This window comes from Petaurus breviceps, unplaced genomic scaffold (genome assembly GCF_028583685.1).
Source record: "Petaurus breviceps papuanus isolate PSGF00001 unplaced genomic scaffold, PetGlider_PUasm1.0 37, whole genome shotgun sequence".
NCBI lineage: Eukaryota > Metazoa > Chordata > Mammalia > Diprotodontia > Petauridae > Petaurus > Petaurus breviceps.
In genome coordinates, this window is record NW_027186296.1 from 65,374,769 (window position 1) to 65,391,266 (window position 16,498).

The 16,498-nt window shown below is 40.0% G+C and overlaps 1 protein-coding gene and 1 pseudogene across 11 annotated transcripts in view; one reads left to right on the plus strand and one right to left on the minus strand.

Moving 5' to 3' along the window:
* The window catches only part of ABHD2 (abhydrolase domain containing 2, acylglycerol lipase), a 127,767-nt gene that overhangs the window by 51,924 nt on the left and 59,345 nt on the right, over nucleotides 1-16,498 (plus strand). The window lies entirely within an intron of this gene.
* Nucleotides 8,550-12,371, minus strand: LOC138168717 (transcription intermediary factor 1-beta pseudogene; annotated as a pseudogene).

Here is a 16,498-nt window from a genome sequence, read left to right on the forward strand (position 1 = left end):
CTGTGGAATTCATCATGAAAGAGAGAGAGAGGGAGAGGGAGAAGAGGAGAGGAGAGAGAGTGAGGGGGGAAGGAGAGGGAGGGGAGGGGAGGGAGAAGTGTTTTGTGGTATGGAAAGGGCACTGATTTATTTGGAGTCAAAAATACCTCAGTTCATATCCTGGCTCTGTGAGACTTTTGGTCAGCCACTTAACTCACTTGTCTAGTTATCAGTTTTCTCAGCTGCAAAATGGCAGGGGGAGGAAGGGGAGATTCAGCTAGATATCCTCCCTGTATTAAATCCAGTGTGTTCAGAGAATAATTTCAAGCTTCCTTCTTAGTTCATTTTGACCAATTCAATGAATACTGACTAAATACTATATACTAAAATACTTACTAAACACCTTTCCTTACACAGGATGACCTGGAACCAGGCAGACTTTTTTGGGAAGAACTTCTTTAGAATACAATAACTGATTAACAAAATTTGTATATAATACATAATTAATATCTAGCAATGACAAATATTTATTAATAAGATATATTATTTGTATCAAATACAAAGCCAAGATTGAAACTATTCCTTCCCCAAGAGTTAATGTTCTACTGGGATCAGAGCAGCCCTCTCTCCCTCCCATCCTCTCCCCAGATTAACTCAAAACTGGACTTAACCTCTAGGTTACAGTTTGGAATATTACATTACAGAAGGCCATTACAATTCTAAGTGTAGTCAATAATCAGTTATCTGCATATGGAATACCTATTCTGTGAATTTTCTATATCCAGTTTTTAGCGCCAGCATAGTTTTTCTTTGGCACAGGGTCAGCCACAGCTGTGCTGCCCCATGCCATTTGTTAATATGTAGGCTGCCTTTGCCATTTGTTAGTGTATGGTTTATACTCAAGGAATACAAACTCATTTTAATATTAAACCTTAGCAAAAATACAATTAATTTAGCCTCCTAATTATAAGGATAAACTTAGTGTGTTCCAAAGAAAAATAGAAATTATTTTTGGATTACCTACTTTTTGGGATTATTTCTGCCACTGTATTAAGGAGAGTAGAGGGGTAAGAGCTCGTTCTAATTTATATTGTTTTTATAGGAGTATGATGAAACTGAATGTTGAAAGCAGTCTAATTAGATAAAGGCAGGCCCATCTCACAGGAAATACCATGTAAAACAGATTGTTTAGTGATCAGGCTTAGGATCAGAATTGCTTTCATGTTATGATTATTTATGTCAGGAAGATACATTTCCTTGGGTTTGTAGGGAAATGTACCTTCCTTTGAGGGCTTTTGTGGCTGTTAACTGATGCAGAAAGCTTTGGTTCTTTATGAATTATTTTGTTGATAATATGAATTCTACATTGTTTGATAAAACTTAAGTCGCAGCTCAAAGAGAATCTTTGCCTGGGTTCCACATACTACTTTCTACTTTAGTGAAAATTTATTAATTACCTATTATGTGCAAAGGAACTTGGTAAATACTGGGAATACAAAGATGGAAAAAGTATAGACCCTGCCCTGGAGAGGTTTATAAATTAAGGTGAGGATAGTATGACACATACACAAAAAGTATGATAAACAGTGGGCAGCTAGGCAGCACAGTGAATAGAGCCCCTGCACTGGAGGCAGGAAGACCTGAGTTCAAATTTTACCTCAGACACTTCCTAGATGTGTGACCCTGGGCAAGTCACTTAACCCTGTTTGCCTCAGTGTCCTCATTTGTAAAATGATTCAGAGAAGGAAATAGCAAACTACTACAGTATCTTTACCAAGAAAACCCCAAATGGGATGGGGTCACAGTCAGACACAACTGAAATAACCAAACAACAAAATGATACACAATAGAATATAATAAAAGGACAAAAAGATCTAGACAAAGTGCTCTGACAAAATTTAAGGAGAGAAAAATGACTTACATCTGGGGGGAATAAAGGAAAGGCTTCATAGAGGAGGTGGCTTCTTAAACTGGCTCTGAAGAAGGGGATTTCTACAGATAAAGATAAAAATACACTCCAGGAATAGGGGGAAAGGTAGGAGACTAGGAGGAGGTATGTAGCCTTTATGAGTGCATGGAAAGGGGAGAATGTAGGATAAGATCAAGGAACATCCAGTTTAGCTGGAATGTCAAGTTCATGGAAGGGACTAGTGTAAAATAAGACCCAAAAGTAGGTCAGAGCCATATTGTAGATGATCCGAAAGCTTTGCAGTTTGATTTCCCCTATAAACAGTATGGAGCCACTGAATATTTTTGGGTAGGGAGTGGCATTGTCAGACATTAGAAAGATTATCTTGGCATTTGTGTGAAGGATCAATTAGGGGAGAGATTGAAAGCAGGAAGGCCACTTAAGAGGCTTTAAAAAAAAAAACAGGCAGAAATATCCATCCTCTCTTCTGATGCTGATAGTGTGAATGGGGAAGAAGTAAGAGATGTGAGAGGAAATTGTAGACATAGAATTGACCAAAGTTGACAGCTGATTGGATGTGGAGGCTGAAACAGAAAAGTCATTTTACACTTTAAAGCTTAGGCAACTTGGATAATGGTAAGAACCATCAACAGAAATAAAGTTAGAAGGATAGAAAGGTTTTGGAAGGAATCTAATGATTCCACTTTTGGACAAATTGAGTTTTAGGTAACAATGGAACACGCAACTGGAATGTACACAAGTAGTTAGAAATGTGGCATTAAAACTAGAGAGAAATCTGGGAGATATAGAGATGTTTATGTGTAGATATTGAGAGAAATTATTATTTCTCTCTTGTATTAATAACTAGTTATTGAATCAGGACCAAGGTTTTTCCAAACCTTTTCTTCTTCCCCATCCAAAAATCAGTGTGGGAAATCTTAGGGAAAGATCCAGGCTAAGATATAATCGGATTGTAAAGGAAATTCTAAGTTTAGGTGAATGTAGATTCCTACTCTTTGTGTTTACTTGGACAGGTCTAGGAAAATGTGGATTCTCCCTTTTGTCGTACAGGTGATAATGGAAATTGACAAGTCTCTTTGACCTAGGCCTGTGAGATCGGAGTCATCTACCCTCAAAATGCTCATTGGAATATAATCCACCTCATAATATTCATTCTTTCACCAATTGTTAAGCAATCAGAATTGTTTGCCACCCTCAGGAACACCCACTTTTCCAAGGGCATATAAGCTATGAGCCTACCACCATAAGGTGACTTTGACACTTGAGAGTGCCACTGACCTCTTGTATTAAAATGCTAGCATTACTAATAAAACAATTAAATCACCCAGAAAATGTCTCTCGAACTTTTTAAACATCACAATATAGATGATAATAGAAATAGATGAAGATATAGATAGATTTTTCAATCATCTACATAGAACCGATCCTTTCAACCATGGGAATAGATGATTTCACCAAGGAAGAGAGCTAAGGAAAGAGTCTTTGATTAAAAAAAAAACAGTCAGAGCTGGCTACCCATAGTTAAGTGTTATGACATAAAATGAAAATGAGTCAATTGCTGCTATAGAGAATAAACCATCCTTACAGTCTTAAGCGTATGTGTCAATCTCTAGTTATAGGTGTCATTAGCTAAGAGCTTGTGGGCTTCATAATGCCTTAGAAATCTTCCTTCTGAGATAGTCTTTTAAAAATGTGAAATATGCAATACCAAAACACCCTTTCTTCCAAAGATCAGTGGTTGAATTCAGCAACCATCTATAGCCTGATTAGGAGAAAGAGACTCAGCAAAATGTATACATTGTGCCACATTTTTAGAATGTCAATTCTCCAAACCAGTAGCTTTACTATAGAAGGCTCAACATCATTGTCTTCTGTTGGATAGTAATGTCACAGACTTCCTAGACTGGTTGTATGTGACTCTTAAGTAGTATTTACTTATAGATCTGATTCATTGGGAGGCTACATCCTGTCCTGCTGTTTCCAACCAGAACACTAAAGCTTTTGATCAGTCGTTAACATGGAATGAATAGCTTCACAAAGGTTTGTTAAATTTAAATGGTGCCACACCTTTTGACCCAGTGCAATCTTCTTGTCTTCCACCTGCCTCTCTCTTCTTCACAGACACACTTGGATTACAGGGAAAGATTTGATTCTCCAGTCATAAATGTCTGTGGGGTTTTTTTTTTTTGGTAAGAAAAAGCGATTTATTAAAGCTGCGCCCCCCCCCCCCAGTGAATTAGCCTGCTTGGTGTCCCCAGAAACATTTGCCTACCTCTGTGCTTTTTCTTATACAGGCTTTTTATGGATGATCTAAATCCCTGAAGGCCCATCTCAGATCCTACTTCCTCTGAGATCTTAAAGCAGTCATTGCTTGTGTTACTCATAGAACTTTAGATGTGAAAGTGACCCTAAATGTTATCTCTTCAGACCCCCTGGTTTTACAGAGGAGGTCCAGAGAGATTAAAAGTGGTAGGTTTGAGTCCTGAGCTTTTGCTCTTCAGGCCCTGGGCCAATTTCCTTCAGCTCCCCAAGCTTGTTTTTTCTTTTTTTCTTCTGTAAAGTAAGAAAGTTGAATACATGATCTCTACAGGTTCTTGCAACTCCAATTCTCTGATCCTAAAGGTAAGTGACACCTAAGAACATAGTTGGAGACTGGGCATTTCTCACATTTCCTCAAACTTAGATTCACAAACCACATTTAACTTTTCTCCCAAGTTGTTTTATATACCAGATTAAATCCCTAGAAGTCTCATTTGATCGTGTTTTTCCACGCTTCCAAACCTTGACATGCCCCCCATTGCCTATGAAATAAAAGCTTCTTCTAAGTTTCTTTGCTTGGAAGATGCTGGATGGAAAAGACTTAGATTTTCATGCAGGGTGGCTTCCAGTAAATGTAATATGTAATCTCTGGGAAGGGAAAGACTGTTTTCATTTTTGTTTTTCTCTACCTGGCCCTTGTCTTAGTACAATGTCTGATATAGAGCTGATACTCAGCAAATATTTGTGGAATTCCATTGACTGGGAGGGAAGGTGATTCACAGAGTTAAGAGTGTGTTAGGAGTCATATTTTATTGTTTTTTCTATCAGAACATGACATGAGTCCTAATTGAGTATGATTTTAAAATGCATCATAATACGATAGTGCTGTATCATTATAGACTTTATCAGACTATTCTGACCTTTGCACTTTAAGATAGGAAATTAGTGGAATACAAGAAGTTGCTTCAGGATCTCTAGTATATATATATTCAGCCAGAGAACTTGCTGTTCTAATACTGTAACATAGTTGGAGAACCTGTTCTTCTTAAAACCTCATCTGTCTTGACTACTTCTTCATAGAAACCACTTAGCCAAAATACATAAAAGTTTTAGTGCTACCTGGAAGGCAGTGTTATAATCCTTAAAGTGTTGTATAAATGTGAATATAACCTGTAGCACATTACAATAGCTCTGGACTCACATAGACTGGGGTCGAGCTTGTTGGATTCCTAGGGGAATACTTATTTTGCCCCAACCAGAAGCGTACCTCTTACCTTCAAAATCTAATTCTATCTCTCAAGGTCTTGGCCCCACTGCAAGCAACTTAAGCAACCAAGGCATTGACACAGCACAAGCCTATTAAAAGGCATGTAAAGAACATACAAGAGTCTATCATTCTATCCTAGTTAGTAAGGAAATAATTATAGCCATCCTCCACTGAGTGACATGTCCATCTTAGAGTCCCCCCAGAAAATTCATAACTCAAAGAAATTACTAGAATCAAGGACCTAATTGTAAAGCATTGTCTTCCACTCTCTGACTTGACTTGTCCTGTCATCTGTTAATTTAGTCTCTAGCTCATCTTTTTCAGAGCTTGGTCTTGTGGTCTACAACACCCTGTATTGCACAAATTTTGGAATGGCTTTAGTAGCTCCTGGTTTAGATGAGAAACTCTTAGCACTTGACCAGCAGCCACCAATTTTTTCCTCTTATCATCTCTTTAACTGTCTCTTCCCCAGAACCCCTTTCTCCCTTCTTTATTTATATGCATCTTGAGTCTCCTCTAATGTGCATAGGAGGAGCAAAGAGTGTCTAAGATTTTTTTGTATGAATCCTTTTTGTGTACCTGCTATTTGAATTCTATTTGTTAATATTGCTCATTTTTTCTTTGTTTTGACTTGTATTTTCAGTGGTGTAAGGCACTACCAACAAGGAAGCTCCCTCTACACCTTCTCTGCATGTTCTAGACTTAGAGAATTGCCTGGGACACTGAGTGGTTAAGAACCATGAGTGGTACCCAGCCTGTTTGTGATAGAGGCAGGACCTGTGTGTTCATTCAAGGGCTTGGCCCTTCTAGCCCATATTGTCCTTACTAATGATATTATTAGTATGAAGAACACAGTTATAAAACTGGAAGAGTCCTTAAAGATCATATAAATCAATCCCTTCAATTTGATGGTGAGTAAACTGAGGCCCAAAGTGCTTCTGTAACCTGCTTGGATTCACAGAACTAATTAGTAGCAGTGTTAGATCTAGAAACCAGTTCTTTGGACTTATAGCTGAGTGATGTGTCTCACCTTAGTTCATGATCCTGTTTTCTAATTGTTTTAGTTAAGTGATTTGTACCCTTAACTTCCACTCCAAGCTGAGTGGAATTTGAGAGCATCAAATACATGGTCATTAAGGCTTCTGATATTTATTTACCTTAAAAAAATACAGGACAGTATTAACGAAATTTAAATAAAGAAGATCTTGCATCCTGTATGGTTTTGAATATACACACACACACACACACATACTCACTCACTCACTCACTCACTCATATGCTACAAAGGTATGTTAGACCATACCATATGTGGAAGACAACCAGCTTCCTTTTAAATTCCAGTTTAAGAATAACCCTTTTCCAGAAAGTTGTTCCAAATAAGCTTTGAACTTTTTTGTTCATGACTCCCACTTCCCCCCACACACACACACACAGTTGGACAGTTTGATAAAACCTATGCATCCCTTTTCAGAATATTTTTAAATTCATAAAATATATAATATTACAGAGGAAACCAATTACATTGAAATATAAATGTTTGTAAAAAGCCCTTCAAATCCTGCCCCCTCCCACCTTTCCAGTCTTCTTATACCTCTCTCTCTGCACCCCTATATACACTTTGATCCAGTGACACTGGCTTCCTCATTCTATAAACAAGACACCCTATCTCCTAAATTCAGTCATTTTCACAGGCTGCTCCCTCATCCCCTCATTCATAGAAGGTTCTCCCTCCTCGTCTCTGCCTCCTGGCTTCCCTGGCTTCCTTCAAGTCCCACCTAAAATCCCACTTTGCACCAGAAGCCTTTTCCAATCCCTCTTAATTCTAATTCCTTCCTTCTGTTGATTACTTCCAATTTTTCCTGTCTGTTTATAGCTTGTAGAATGTGATTTCCTCAAGAAAAGTATTGTCTTTTTACCTTTTTTTGTGTTCCCAGGGCTTAGCATGGTACCTGGCACATACTAGGTACTTGACAAATGTTTACTGACTGAGTGATTTATGTATATATATATATATATATATATATATATATATATATATATATATGTGTGTGTGTGTATAGTATGTTTTATATACATATAGGTGTGTATCTATATGTATCACATCAGATGTTAGCAGAGAGGCATATAATAGATATGACATTCAGGCTGCAACACATCACAAACAAAGAATTATAAAAGAGAAGTAGTACAAAGGATATTATCAAAGAAATGTGGTTAAAGTGAGGGTAGCCCACATGCTGTAGCGGCAAGCACCCCAAGCGTCCTCAGGGTGGCCGCCCATACAGGTTCTTAGATCTGCTTTGTTAAAGGAAAGCAACTCAAAATGGGTTAACAAGCTTACTTTAATCAGTCAGACATATATCGTTTACCTTGTTCAGGGGAAAAAGGTCAGCACCCCGAACTTCAAAGCATACAGGCAGAATTATCAAGACAGAAACAGATCAAGTAGACAGATTTCCAAACTGTCCAACCATTACATCCATACCCAGTCAACATCTGGGTTTCCACATCTGGGTTTTTCAAAGCCGGGGGACTCTCAACAACGGCTTCCCAGAATTCAGATCAAATCACAGAACACTTCTCAAAGTGAGTCCCAAAACAAAGCTACACATCAGGGCTTATATAGCCTTTTCCTGGCTCAGAGAATGTAACAACCTTATTGACCCACTGGCCAATCAAAAAGTATCTACTGAAAAACAAGCCTCCCACCCCAGGCTTCAGGTGCACTTTAGCCTAGGGGCAGGGAAGATCTTCCAAATCTGCATTCCCATTACACATGCTCCATCTATAAGATCAAGAAAAGGCTAGGAAAGTCCTTAGCACACTGGACAGGCCCCCAGTGGTCAACTTAGGGGAAGATACAGTCAGGAATCATGCAGGATGATTCATCAGGTAATCTCTATCAGTAAGATCACAGATCTGTTGTAGTATGTATACTATATATGGTTTCTGAATTTGTTAACTCATAAAACATATATACTACTATAATGTTTTGAGCCTACCACTCCCCTTCTCAGTGTCTTTTTTTTTTTTTGAGAGGCAATGGCTGGCAAGTTTATTGGATGGGTGTTTCATTGAACTCCAAGCTCAGTACAGGAAGCAGATGACAAAGAGAAGTCAAGGCAGCACCGCATCCCCCCCCTAGCCCCAGCCCCTCCTGTATGGCAGGCAGAGATTGTCTGAGCCATTTCCCAAAGCTGAGCCCTGGGGGCTGGACTGGTACAAGGAGGCTTGGGGCTGGAGCTGTCGTGCCCATCCATGCCAGGGACCCCAGGACACCCTGCCTGCTCTGGGTCTGGGTGAAGTTTTTATTAAATCGAGAGAAGTAAAAACTGCATCTGGGGAGAATACAGAAGGACCAACAGGTGAAGGGAGGAATGAGTGAGGGGGATGCCAGAGCCATTCTGGGGCAGGCGGGGCTCAGTTACCATCGCTGGGGCCTCCCACCAGCTCTGGAGGGGCCAGGCCAGGGCCTGGGAGAGGGGCGGGAGGGGCTCCACCAGAATGGCCAAAAACTTGGTGTCCCCAAAAACCTTGTTCATGCAGGTCTCAAAGAAGCGCTGAAGGCCAATGATGGACCGGACCTCAGCTTTGTCCTCCGTGAGTTTGTTGAAATGCTTGAACATGCGGCCCACATCCTGGGCAAACTCCTGCAGGGAGCTGTACAGGGGGCGACAGCTTTTCCTGGAGGTGCACATGGATTAGGGTGAGATCCAGGGTGCCTGGCTGCTCCGCAGAGGGCGTGGGGTCTGTGGCCAGTCGATGCAGCGGACAGCATGGCTTGTGGAAGAGTGTGATGGTAATGGAATATAAAGATTCCCCTGTATTGGCTTGGTTTTCAAATTGATTGTGTTAAAACCCAGAGCTTGTTAATCCCACCTGTGGGATGGACTTGTTGATGTGAAAAGAAAGTCCTGAACTGGGAGGAGCTGGTGATGTAGATTTGGAGAGACAAGAGAGAGGCAGAAGAACTTTTTGGAAGCAGCACCCTCGTGGAGGCAGAGAGAGACTTGAGAGGATTGCTGAGGGCCACTTTGAATCGCCCTGGACTTTTGAGACCTGCCCCCAGAGCTGCCAAGGACTGAGGAGACATGGCTGTTTTGCTGGTACTTTGTCTGTCTGTTTTGATGTTGTTTTGCCAGATTTGTCCACTGGTGAAAGACAGTCCTGTTGTTGAAATCCTGGAACCTGGCTGTTGGCTAAGAGCTCCTGAGACTGTCCTGCAGACAGAGAGTGAATACTATCCACTGGTGAAGGACAGTGCTGTTGTTGCAGGGGTCTGGGAACCTTTCTGTTGGTTCAGAAGCCCTGAAGAAGGATTTTCTTGTTGTATGTTTACAGAAATCCTGGGAGAGGGTTTTGCTAATGTTTTCAGGGGTTCTAGGACTGTTCTGCAGACAGAGGATGAATTGATGAAGAGACTGGCAGTGTATCTTGTGGCCTTGCTAAGCCTTGTCTCCCCAGGAACTAAGATTGCTGAGAACTTGCCTCGTGCCAGCAGCACACGCTCATATTTCTGCTGGTTAGTAGGTGACAGCTTGTCAGGGCAGGTGTCCCCATCGGGTCAAGGCCACACTCTCAGGACCAGGAAGGGGGACCTTATCTTTGCAGTCCACCAGCTCCTGGCACAGGGAGCAGCTCCACTCCTCTCCAGGCACCTCCTGCAGGGTTGGCAGGTGACACTCCAAATGAAAGAAGAATTCGCACTGGCTACACATCACCAGGCTTCTGGCACACGCGGCAGATAGTAGCACTGTCGTCCACAGCTCCAGGGCCTCCAGTGGCTGAGGTGGTAGCAGCAGCTGCGGCTGCATCTGGGCCTCCCAGCACTTCCAGGCCAGAGCTGGTGCTGCCTCTGGGGGAGGTCAGATGGGGACCCTCAGGCCCTGAGGCCTCCAGGGGAGGCAGCAGCAGTGGTTTTGTCTCCAGTCCCTTCACCCCTGGGGGGGCTCCAATGGCAGCCTCTGTCTCTTCCTCCTTGACCATGGCCATGGAGGGCATAGGAGGACCTCCCAGGGCCCCCAGCTGCCCCCCCCTTTCAATGACGATGAGGTTGTAGTCCTCATTGGTGGTTCCCGGAAAGACCTTGAAGACAGGGGGCTGGCTGTCCACCGTCAGGTCCCAATCGAGGCACTCCAGGCTCACCCTGGACACCTTACGCATGAGACCACTCACTTCGCCCTCGCCAGACCTGGACCTTTTCATTCCAGACACATTGGGCTCAGCACTGTAGGGGTCATCTGGGCCATAGCTCCCATAGCTCTCCTGCAGGTCCATTGCCTGATTTCCTCCCCGAGGCTTGCCAGGGTCCAGGGAGGGGCCATCTTCTCAGTGTCTTTGAATCGCACATAGGATAAAATACAAACTCCTTGATCAAGAATTCATCATCTTTCATAATCTGACTTTGTTTGGCTCTGCCTTTCCAGTCTTATTTCATGTTACTCCTTTTCATTAATGCTAAGGTCCCTAGGTGACACAGTGAATAGAGCACCAGCCCTGGAGTCAGGAGGACATGATTTAAAATCTGGCCTCAGACACTTAACATTTATTAGCAGTGTGACCTTGGGCAAGTCACTTAGCCCCAATTGCCCTGCCCTCTCCCCTCCAAAAAGCAAAAAATAAAATAAAAATACTATGGTTCAACCAAATTCATCCTATTCTCACCTCCCCCCAATATAACCTTATTTAGTATTGTAAGTAGATATGTAGATATATTTATGAATGTGTGTATATATACACATCTATATATATGGTAGTATATATTGTACAGCCCATAAGAGTATAATTTAACAGGCACTAAAACTGAGTCCATGAAATACTGAGGTTCTTTGTTATGAGGCTTTACTGAATTTATATTTTGATAGGTTGATCTCAGAGATTTAACTAAATCACTTTATACTGAGTTAAACCTTGGGTACCCTGGTTAAACTGAGTTCAATTTATTCAGATAATAACTTATTCACTGCATTTCTTAACTTCAATGTTATAGAATTATGGTTTCTCTGTTTTGTAGTATTTTTATTTAGTCATAGCTGCATCTCTGAAATCATGTGGCTGTTTTGATGTTTTTAAACATTTGTAGTTAAATACACATACAGTCGGGGCGGCCAGGTGGCTCAGCGAGTAAGAGCACCGGCTCCAGTGTCGGGATGACCTGGATCAAATCTGGGCTCAGATACTTAGCACCACACCCAGAAATAACTGGCCATGTAACCTTGAGCAAGTTACTTAACCCCGATTGCTTTAAAAAAAATAAATAAATAAATAAAAAATAAATAACTACACATACAGTTAAAAACAATACAGGCCCTGTATATGAACGGGTTTTGCCCAATGCTTATATTTCAAGACCCGAGTTATATTAGGCAAGGAAGATTTCATGTAGTTTTCCTTGGTCTGCTTTTGTCTCATCAGTCAAAGAGAGGAATTCTCTGTAGTGGAATTTTCCCATGCATAATTTTGTAATTCAAGAACAGAAGGGCCTTGTACAGCATCTAGCGAGAGCAGTGACAATGTAACATGTCATAGCCATGGAAATATCTGTGCTTTTGGTGAAGAAAAATGCTATTTTCAAAGAATAACTCTTATTATCCTGTTAATAGACATTCTGAAGAGCTGAGCACTTTGCCTGTATTATGTTAGTGGACCTGACATGTTTAATTCTAAACCTAATTGTCCTAAGAAATCCATCATTTCCTTATCAACAACTCTCCTTACCTCTAGAATCTATGTGATGAGCTGTGTAAATTATGAAGTGCATAGCAACCCCCTAAAAGGAAGCAGCCATAAATTATACTTCTCCCTTTGTATCAATTTATTAAATCTAGAGTTCTCGGTGATCCTCTTTGTCCCAGTGTGCAATCCATCATAAGCCTAGGCACCACAGGGCTTTATTAAGATTTGGGAAGCAGTTGAGATTCCCTTACCTTCTTCCATCACTAAATGGTAACCAGAACCACCTGGAGCTCATATTGAAACTGCTCTTCCTATAAAATCAGTGATTTGGAACTAAAGTCTGCCTCTGGGAAGAGGGCTTCTGAGGAAGTGACTGAAATCATATTGAATAGGAAGAGTAGGCCCCAATACAGGTTTTTCCCAGACTCTGAGAAGAAAGACCTAGTTGTTTTCTCATACAGGTTAAAACCATCTGTTGTAGTCATGAAACTGGTATTGAGACTAATGGTATAATTTTACAACAGAACTGACCACATTTCAAAATACAGAAGTGAACTTGTAGACTATCATGTTAATAACATTTGTTGCTGATAGTCCTTACCTTCAGAAAGACAACACTAACTATTTTCTTGGGAGAGGAATAAACAGCGCCAGATATAGATTTGTGATGATTGAGAGAAATGGGATCATATGAAAGAAGGAACAGAATATATGGAGGAATTCTAAGTACAAAGGTTTTTGAATGCCGTTATCTGGTTGGGTATAATACACACACATACATAAACACACATATTATGTTTACATATACACATATATGTACGTATTTATTTTTCTTGGTGAAAAGATAATATCTCTTGTAGGCCTGAAAATTTTGCCTCTTTGCTGAATGCAAGCCCCATTATGATGGACAGTCTCCCTGAAAAATCGGGATGCAAATGCAAGCCCTTTCTCCTGACTCACTTCACATTAAACTACTTGTCCCACGCACATTAGCCTGACTTTTAATGCTTTACAACATTTGAGCATTATGGCCAAGAAAATAAATTGTTTGCCAGCTTTTAAGAATGAGCTCTTTCAGGAAAAAAGGGGAATGCAGCTCTATGGCAAAGCTCTGGAGGTCTTAAAAAGAGTACTCTGCAGGGTGGAGACTGTGGGTGGAGGGCAATGATTGTTGAAATCTCACCTTAAGAATGTATCCCATTCACTCACCATCCTCACATATTTGTAATGTCAGTAACATGTTTTCACAAAAGGGAAATTAAGGGACAGAGAAGGCAATTGAATTGTCTGGCTTCACCCATTTCACAGATCAAGTTAGGAACACATCCAGGGTTTCCTGGCTTCTAGTTAGATTCACAAGTGGTTTTTGTCTAGTGAAACTACTATTATAATTGGTGTTCTAGGATGAAATCTTTAAAACCACAAAGCCTCTAGAAAAATTATTCCTATCTCATCAGATTCCCTTTATTCTTAAAGATCAAATGAATGAGTTCTGGGTTTAAAGGTTTTAAGCCGCTCCAGGTGGCTGGCTAAAGATGTGCTGTGAGTTATTCTCAAATTACAAGAATCTGGGATAACTTTTTTTCTGTGCTATCCTACTGGGTTTTAAGCAGTTATTCATCATGCCTTTTAAAAATTTTCCATATTCAGGTCTTAGTCATATTTCCTCTGTAAAGCAATCAGAATCTGAATATACTTTGGGTGGGGCAGAAATAAAACCGAGTGAAGGTTTACTTTTGTAATGTCACCACTTGCTATGATTATTGCATTGATGGCTTCTGAAAACACACACACACACACACACACACACACTTACAGGTTGTCTGTTTCTTCTTTATCCCTCTTTTACTAGTGTTTTGACTTCAGGATGCCATTCAGTTGGTCCTCATTAAATAAGTCAACATTTGAAATAGTTTCAAAGACTAAGTTACTGAAATATCTCTGGTTGGTAGCCAGCAAATGGTGAATAAGCACTCCAGCTCCTGAAGATCTTAATCGTATGAAAAGAAATATAATTTCTGGCCTCTGAAACTTCTTTTTAAGCTACAGATTATACTGTCAGATCTAAAATACATTAAGATTTCCATTACTATCAGATAGTCTTGATTTTAAAATATTTTTATTGAAGCTATTAATCCCTGAAGTGAAAACAGCTGGATGTTTTCCCCAGTATATTTAATGGTATATACTATGAAAGGGCACTGAACTTATTAGTGCCAGCAGACCTGGGTTAGATTCCTGACTATGTATAGCCATTACCAAGTTACCTAACTACTGTGACCCTCTCCTGCATCCCCATATTCCTCATTTTTTAAATGAAGAAAATAATACCTGTCCTGCCCACTTCACAGTATTATTGTAAGGATCAAATAAGATAATATATGTGAAAGTAATATAAAAAACTGTGAAGTACTATACCAACATAAGGTATTAAATTGGTTTTTATATAATTATGTACTGATTTCAAGAAGAATATAAATAAAGAAATGTATAAGTTAGAGAAAAGATCTCTAACAGGTTATTAAAAAGAAGTTAGAAATAGGATAAATATCTTAACCTCTTGAGACTGACATCATTGAGGACAGCCATTCTCTCAGGATCAGAATATTCCTTGGTGTCACTGTCTAAGACAAAATACTGAATTGTATAAAAGCCAGTATGGCATTTTTTTTTTATGTTTTCTTAACATAGAGAGATTTCAATGATACCCCAGCCCCTTCTAAAGAATTTAGGGCTCTAAATAGTACCTCTGTGATGTGATTCTTATTCCTGTAAAATAATACTCTCCCTGAGTATTGACCCTTTTAAAGCCGAAAACAAAAAACTACCCGTCTCTTGCATGTATGATTTGGATAGAAAATAAGATCTACTTAACAGTTTTTTAGTCCAGTAGACTCAACTGATAATAAACTTTTGAAGCTCTTACTCCCCATTCAGTCTCTTTTAGTCCACATTATTTTGTGTTTTTCTTTTATCAATACTGTGGCCACATATTGGTAAAAGAATATGATTAAGGTGTTTATATACAACCTGAGAGTCAACAATTCCAGAGTTTCCAATCTAAAAATGTTACTTCCAAGATTTTTAAATGGTGGATTTAACTAATCTTAAGCCTAGTTCTTATACCTAACCGAAGATATGACTTTAGGCAAAGATACTTTACTACTTAGTTTTCATCATCTATAAAATAACAGACTCCATGATCTTTCAGGTCCCTATCATACCCTAATACTTTATAATGTCTACTTTCATAGCTGTCTCCTATCCATTGATATTGTTTTGGAGGGGAAAAATGTTTAGAATGACTCCCAGTATAGCATGATATACGTGTTTCCCCGATAATAAGACACTGTCTTATTTTTGGGGGAGGGGACAGAAAAACACCAGAGGGCTTATTTTCAGGGGAGGGCTTATTTTAATGAACATTGACAGCAATTTTAATAAACAGGTAAATGTGAACAAAAAAATGTACCTTTATTCAATAATGAATTCAATAAAGAACAGGATGACGCGCTCACTGCTGCAGCTCTGATTGGATGCAGCTCGGAGCGCGGCGTGCATTTCATGGGGGGGGGGACGGTGCATACAGAGGGTACCGTAATGTAGCGTGTAGCGCAGGGGATCACCTTCACTACAGTAGCAATCTCAATAGGGCTTATTTTCGGGGGGGGCTTATTTTAGAGGAATCTTACACAGTAAGGGGAGGGCTTATTTTTGGGATAGGTCTTATTATCGGGGAAACACGGTAGTATATATAGCTGAAAACTGGGAGCTCAGAGACCTGAGTTCTTGTCCCAGTTCTGCCAGTAACTAGTTGTATGACTTTGGACCTCCGACCTCTTTGGGCCTCAGTTTCTTCATCTATAATATGATGACAGGGTTGGAATAAATGGATTGCAAGGCATAACAGCATAGAGAGGGTGAAACAGAAAGGGGGCTGAAATTAAATCAGGATAAACTTGGTTTCAGATTCTTCCACCTATACTTATTAGTTGTTTAAACTCTGAACAAATAATTTAATCTCTCTATAGTACTATTTCCTCATCTGCAAAATGGGAATAATAATAATACTATCTATGGATGTTGTGAGGAACACACCATATAAATGTTAACTACTTCCAGCTTTAAAATGATGACTCTTCACATAGAAAGCATACAGAATTTGAAAGTCAGCTATGGCACAGTTGACCAAAATTCTGATCTTTTAATGTGTGTTGTTATAGCAGAAAAATGCAGCAGGACAAAGTCCCACAGTTTCAAAATCCAGGGTATAACAAAGGAAACAATTGAACAAGTTGGCATTTTAGATTCCATTTCAGATATCAAAGATATCTTAGAACCTGTGGTTTCCTCTTTGATTCCCCTCCCTTACACATATACACACATAA